This window comes from Protopterus annectens, chromosome 17.part0 (assembly GCF_019279795.1).
Source record: "Protopterus annectens isolate FY-2018-M chromosome 17.part0, PAN1.0, whole genome shotgun sequence".
Classification (NCBI taxonomy): domain Eukaryota; kingdom Metazoa; phylum Chordata; order Ceratodontiformes; family Protopteridae; genus Protopterus; species Protopterus annectens.
In genome coordinates this window covers 728,098,017-728,105,634 of record NC_056751.1, presented here as the reverse complement: position 1 = coordinate 728,105,634, position 7,618 = coordinate 728,098,017, and the positions used below count along the sequence as shown (strand labels likewise).

The following is a 7,618-nucleotide window of genomic DNA, read 5'->3' as shown; positions in this document are numbered from 1 at the left end:
GTGTGAGAGAGAAAGGTAAAATTATATGATTAGAAACTAAAAGGTCGGGAATTCTTACTGGAGACCAGCGCAGACAGAGGAGACATGTATGGGTGCAAATGATCGCATCGTAAAGACGTGAAAGGTTTATCCTGAACAGGAAGGAAAGAGGAAGAAGAAATGAGGCACAAGTAGCACACTGTAGATACCAACTACCTCTTGGATCTGATCTTTCATGAAAACGGTTGTGAACAGCCTTAAGGCACTCCCACTCTTTTCCATTTGCTATCAAATGTTAAAAGGCGATCTCACCCTCGCCTAAAGAGCATCGAAAGATCCATTATTATGACCTCCTACACATTCACAAAACTAACACCTCCCTAAACACCCACTCAAGGGACTTCAACTTACACTGAAACATTAATAGGACTTGTTGGTAGGCTAGATATCTGTCCCAGAGAATACCTCTTTTATGGAATAGACACCCTGTGGAGGTTAAGCAGAGCAGCTCCATGACACTTTTTAAGTATAACCTGGACAGCTGGATGGACAGTTGTAAGTGTATCCCCAGTGTGCCCTCTCTGGCCCTTATGGAAAGGGGCTGAAACTAGGTCATTGTCTGGTGCTAATTCATACCTTGATAAATGGGTGGATTCATTGGCCGCCCCACAAATGATCCACAGAATCAACAGCCTAGTGTGACTTTGTGAACTCAGGGAACAGACTACAAGAATGGTTGGTGGAGGGTGAAGCTAAAGAAGCATTCAGGATGGCATAGGACAGGTGTAGGAAGTACGAACAGGAGATTAGGATGAAAGGTAGGTAGAATGTTAAATCAACTTAATATGGAGACTGTATAGGTTTATTGTCTCCCACTGCCAAGAAAATTTAATGTAATGTAATAACAAAGCTGTTCGCTCCAAGGACAAATTCCTACTGCTACCGACAACATACCATAACACTGCTGGAACCTCCGTCTAGTCTCATTAGGTCACAAAGCTTTGGAACAAAATTCCCCTTCACTGAAAATCTGCAGCAATTTCAACAATGTAAATGTTTTCTACAGCTAAATTTGAAAGAATGTTGGATTTGCTACTGCTCTTTAACAACTGGTTAATACCTGAACATAAACAAATGCACATCATCCAAAACAGAAATATAATTTGTCTTATATACCCACAATAGGCACACATAGCCTATATTGTACTGTGATACTTCACTGAGTTCGATAACTGGCATTTATTCCTGTATATAGAATATAATGGATAATAATAATAATAATAGAATATAATAATAGAATATAATGGATATCCTGTAATTATATTTGCTCCTCATCATTTTGTTTTCATAAAAGCCCATAAGATGCTCTTATAATTATTATCATGCTGTTGTTTGATTTTCTTGTTTTAAATGTTCATATAATGGTGTAATTGAAGGTTTTCTCCCTTTCCCCGGGCCTCTGCTGAAAAGAGGTTTGCCCTGTCAGACACTTCCAATGAACAAATGCAGAATAAATAAATAAATAAATAAATAAATAAATAAATAAATAAATAAATACGTGTGAAAGAACTAATTGGTTCAAATAGTACAGGTCCTGATTTATCTGGCCGTAATTTGGCCAGGGCGTTGGAAAACATCCCTATTATTTTCAATAGGTGCTGACGGATCTTTTACATCACTCTGAGCTACCACCAACTCAGGCAGATGGTTGGTGGCAATTGTGTTAGATGTATCCTCATAATCTAGGAAGGAAAAGGTATACAGTTTCAAATGGCTTCCAATTGAAATGTCACTACTCAAAATGACAAATGCTGGCAAGTTAAAATAAAAAAGACTGAAAACACAGGAGAAGAGAGAATTTCAAAAACCTGTCTTCTCCTTTAATTGGCTTTTTGCAAGGGGCAAGCCCCCTATACACCTCTAACTTATATATACCAACTCAGAGATCTCCATACCTCAGAGAAAAGGGAATATTCCTTGAAATGGCATGTTGGACTTGATATATGTAAATCCATTCTTTTGGGCATCCAGTCTCTGTATTTCGGGACTTGCGCTAATGGGTCCCAATATTTCAAATGGTTACTGTTTCAGATGTGCTTATTCTTGTGCTAAGGGCAACAGTAGTAGAGTACTGCAGAAAATATCCTGCATTTGGGAAAACAGACGCAATGCAAGTTTTGCCTGTAGTCAGGGAGTAGTTGAAATGTTGCAATAAATATGTTTGTACTGGGAAAGTTTAATTGACTTTCTCCAAAAATAAAATTGCAGTGACAGTGGCAGAATAGGTAGCACACTCGACCTTGGTGTAGACAGCTATGGGTTCTATTCCCACACCAGGCAGATGGATTGCTGACACTTCAGTGCAGCATAACTGGAGGGGGGGTGCTGTACTCCTCAGTGTCTCATCCTTTGGATGAGACATTAAACCAAGACCTCATCTGCCTGAGTTGGTAGTAGCTCAGATAGATGTACAAGATGCACTTGTTGAAAAGAATGAGGGAAGTTCCCCAATGCCCTGGCCAAATTTCCCCTAGTAACATAAATACCATTTCAGGTCTCCCCTGAAAAGATGCTACTGGTCTAGTGGGGCTAACCCAATCAACAGAGGATAAATATAGTAAAAAAATAAAATGAAACAGTTACCCTAGGTCACCACTGTGTCATTAACTTAAAAAATAGCATAAAAACAAAACTGTGGAAAGTTCCATCATAGCATGCTGCATTCATATATGCAAACCTTTCAGAATATACTGATAGAAAACAAGCACTCTGTATAAATTCAGAAATTATCTGCATTCAGTACAGTGCTTAAAAGGTTAAAAAGGAAGAAAAAATGTGTTGCATCAGATGTAGTCTCTTCTGGGTTTGAGAAGTTCGTCACAAAATGTTACATCATGCAGTACACAACACTTTTTAAGTTCCCTGGGGTATTGCCTGAGATAAACAGTCTCCATTACTGCTAATTATTTAATCATAAAATGCAACATAGATGTTACAATGACTCATGAAACAAGACTGGGAAAGCAGTGCAAAATATTTCTCTCAGAAAAGGTTATAAATATAGCTTATATCCTAGTTGTGCCTTGCAGTAATTTATCAGCATGGAGACCCCCCGCCCCCTCCGGGACTGTTCAGCTGCTGAGCCTGAACTGCAACTATAGTGACACATTCTAACACCACATTTAGCTGTTACAAAGGTCTAGATTTTCTTTTCTTTTATTGATTTCTGTCTCCAAGCTCAGTTGACCACAGGGTTGTATTGCTCTATGCATCTACCAAGTGATGTTACCTGGCATTTATAATGATTTTGTCATGATAAGGCTGTACAGCCTGGCAGTACCTTCTTATTCTGTGGGCTGTGGCATCATAGCAGTGGCATTTTTGTATGATCAGTGTTAGGCACAAATATACTGACTTTTCATGCCAAGGTGGGAAAGGATTTCCCCGTACTAAGTAACTTCTTAAGAAATGTTCCAATAAATACCCAGCCAAGCCTACTCCAGACTTATGCTATACAAGGTTGTGAGTATCTCCCCTGTTACTTCTATTCTCACTGAGTCATTAACCTGAAAGTATCCTACTTGTTGGTGGTGTAGCAGGTACCACGTAATAAAAGGGATGTTCCACCCATCACCATGAGCACATATAGCACCCCCTTAAACTGGAAGCCACTCAAACGTAAGTCAGTGAAATCATTCACAGAAGCCTTTCTACTGTCATACTAGACTGACTGCAAGAACTTGTGCATGTAGCTTAGTGTCATGGATCACAGCAATGGCACAGCAGTGTTGTCATTCCTGGGGTACAAAAGAAAGCAGCTGGTGTTGTGACAGTGGAAAGAGAGAGAGAGAGAGAGAGAAAGAAAGACAGAGAGGGAGAGAGAAAAAAGTACGGGTATGAAAATAGTCTGTGCATGCCACAGCACTGTAAAGAAAGACAGTTGAATGGGACACACACATGGACTTACAAAAGTGTACCTAATTGTTACTTATTCTATACTAAGCAAGTTGAATGACTTCCCCCAGCCCAGCTCTCCTTCAGGCCAGTTATGCAATAACTTAATCTGTCTATCACTACTGCATGTCAGGTTGACAGTATGATATTTCCTCAGGGTCTCTGTAACTGCTTCCATGTCCCATTACTGCTGCTGAGGTCTGCCCCCACCCTCATCTCATCAGATCTGTAGTTGAATAACTCAATCTGTGTCCCATCACCGCTGCTCAGCATTCTGACCCTTTTGTTTCTCTCTCCGTCACTTCATCCTTCTGTCTCCAGGGACCACAGGTCCATCTGAAGGCTGTGGGACAGTGAAATGGTTAACACCTTCTGTCGCTTTTAATAAAGTCGACAGGTTTTCTCTCTTTCTCTGCCCTTTTTTTTTTTTTTTGAGTTAAATTAGCACTATTGACTTGCCTTCTGTCTCTTCTCCTTTGGGTCTTCAGTATCTCTCGCTCTCTCACTCTAAACTCAACTTTGTATGAATTATGTATAACGTGGGAGAAACAGCTCCCTAGTCTCAGAACAGATGTCTTTCTGCCTCTCATCCCCTCCCTGCTTGCACCCCCCCCCCAGCTTGACTCTATCCTCCAATCAGCCTATGTGCTCTCACCAGCTGTTTTACTATTCATAAGAAGGAGCCAGTAGGAGGGATTGCAAGTAGCCAATAAATGTTTTAGTCCCATCTGGTACCCTATGCCTCACTCTTTATATATCTATATTTTTCCCAATATTTTGGATATAAATGTGAGGCTCTTCATCTGTGCTTTACGTGTCTTTGACTTCTTAAAGAAAGACAGAGAAGAGAAATACAGGGAAAGGAACATCCTAATTATTGTGTAGTCAGAGCTAAAATATTCCAGTAAATTTCCCCAGGAGGCACTACACATCACAGAGTCTGTTTATGGAGTAAAATGATCAATTTCACTTTGATGATGAAGCTACTAACATCTTAGCTGGCACCTGATGACTACATTTGCACCAGGTATGAATTGCTTTTAATGTGATTTTTCTTCCTTTTAGATACAGCTGGGTGCTAACATTGTTAACCTTTTTTTTTCTGAATTAGCTGCTTTAGCAACAGAAGATTGTTTAGTTTCATGTCTGCACTTTTTATTCAGCAATTCTCTGTATAAAACAAAGAAAAAGAAAAGAAAGTGAGCACAAGTAACTGTTACAGAAGTGAGAAAATGTTTTTGAAAACTTATCAGGTACAGCCAGACTTATATGAATGTATGGTAACTTTGTCTAAATGATTTTACAGCACGGGAGGGATTCACGTACGGAGCTGAGTGCAATAGGGATATTCTGCTGGTGTTTGTGTGTGTGAGTGTGTGAATATGTGTGCCTGTGAAGAGGTACAGATGTGGTTTGTGTGTGTGTGTGTGTGTGTGTGTGTGTGTGTGTGTGTGTGTGTGTGTGTATATGTGTTTGCTGTGTGTGAAAAAAAGACTGGCAGTCAATATATATAACTGTAGAGTTTGTGAAACATATATATGTATATATATATATATATATATATATATATATATATATATATATATATATATATATTTAATTATATTTTTAGTTTTATAACTGCTTGCACGTGCGCTTTGTAATTTTTATAAAGTATGCATCAGCTTGTCTTTACTTAGATTGTGGTTATGCATGCATATGAATGGATTAATGTATGCGTGCAGGTATTCATTCATTTAGTCATTTAGTCATACAGTCTTTCACTAACCGCTTGATCTAATTCAGAGTTGCGGAGGAACCAGACCTCTATTCCATACAATAAAAATATACAATTATATGTCGAGATACCTTGTTTTAACACTAATTAACCAGGTCAAGGCAAGGGATCAGACCCAGGATTTAATGATGGGTCGGAGTGAATGAACTTGCTAAGGTATACTTCAAAGAATAATTGCAAATTCTCTTGCTGTTGCACTAAAAAAGGGTTTGTATATTTGTGTTGGGAAGTGGATGGCCATAAAGTGCTGAGACTTACAACAAAAGTATTATCACAAAATCACAAAAAACAGAGGAAGGAATGAAGGATCTGTATCAATAAATGAACAGGAAATTAAACATTTTTAATTGTCTACTAAGCATAGCTTTTTAAAACAGTCTGCTATACAGACTGACAGTCTGCATGTTTTTCTTTCCCTTCTTTTTTTTCAATTCTCTCTTCTTCTGTCTTTTGAACATTTGTTTTGTGTATGTGTGTGTGTGTGTGTGTGTGTGTGTGTGTGTGTTTGCCTGTGCATGAGAAAAAGACTGATATAGTCTGTGATCCTGACAGATTCAAGAAAGGGGCTTTGGCAGTCATTTATGGCCATAGGAGATAATGACTGCCTGCAGTCCATTACTTTTGAGGCTTCACAAAACTTTACACTGTGGAAAAGGAAAGAGTGGAGCTTTAGATCATAGTTTGCCCCTTGACAACATCTGGTGACAGACAATGTGGCCTGACCACTGTTCTGGAGACAAAAACAAAATCACCGTTGGCATTTAAAAAATGCTTGCACACTTCCTACCATGACAATTTGAGCTGTTTTATGAAGTTATCCAACAGGTACCAGCCTTTACCCAATACTTATTAAAGATTAAAACTTTCTAGCAGCATAGTTAAACCACTTTCATGATGTCTGACTGCACAGACTTAGCTTTCCTTTAAGGGATGTAGTCTGTCGTCTTCAGCTACCTGCCTTTCCCAATGAAATTGTTAACAGTTGCATGGGATCATAAGTAAGCACTCGGCAATTAGTATACCGACCATTACAAGCATAGCTGATAACTCACTCAGAAATTCCTCCCAGGTTAAATAAGGGCAGCACAAGACAGACTGGGGAGTGAGTTTGAGGCTGCTTATCAAATTATATAGCTTTAGCTTGATGCAAGCAAGGTGCTACTCTGTCTGACATGTAGTGAGTGTTTCTTACAGAGGTGTCAGATATGTTGGGATAGGAAACTAGTGTGTCAACATGTCTTGTTCATCTGTTGATAAGTGTTTAAGCCTTAAGATGGGTGTATGAGGCAGCATTTGTTTTGTGAAAGTAGTTACATTCAATGGGGATTCGAAAGTGAGGTTTACAAGTCACTGACTTAAACTTCTGTAAGCAACAACTTGTTGCAGAAGCTGTGCAAACAGAATTTATTTCAACCATTGGGGATGCGATATTCAGCATTTTTGCAGTTTCATCTTTTATAGATTCTAGTTTTAAAAGCAGCACATGCATTGATGAATAAAGCTTAATACTGGTTGCCCAGAAGAATATGATTGCAGCACTTTGGGTTCAGATCCTACTCAGACATGCTAGTTTATCGGTTTAGAACCAAGCAATCCTTTCAGTTCCCCTACACCTCACCTTCAGTTTCTTTCCTAGGTCTTACATAAAGCAAAAGCCAGGCAATAAATGTATAGCTTACACATGAGCTGTATTGTAACTGATTTGCTCTGAAACACCAGCAACAAACATATTTTTCTTTAAATAAAAATGTGCCTATTTGTGAACTGGAATGGAAGAAGTTGGTTTCGAATCCTACTGTACTGACTACAGCCTAGGCAAATGTTGCAGAAAAATAGTGACTGGTCAGTAATAAAAAAATGCTCAATCTTTCAACCCCCCTCCACACAAAAAAAATAGTTTTGGGTGTT

The 7,618-nt window shown here is 38.9% G+C and overlaps 1 protein-coding gene across 1 annotated transcript in view; it reads left to right on the top strand.

The window, feature by feature from the left end:
• The first annotated feature begins 4,654 nt into the window (after nucleotides 1–4,654).
• NHLH1 (nescient helix-loop-helix 1) overlaps nucleotides 4,655–7,618 on the top strand; it is an 11,026-nt gene continuing 8,062 nt past the window's right edge. The window contains exon 1 of the mRNA XM_044059034.1: nucleotides 4,655–4,960. The gene's annotated coding sequence lies outside the window, so the exon portion shown is untranslated. The remainder of the gene's footprint in view (nucleotides 4,961–7,618) is intronic.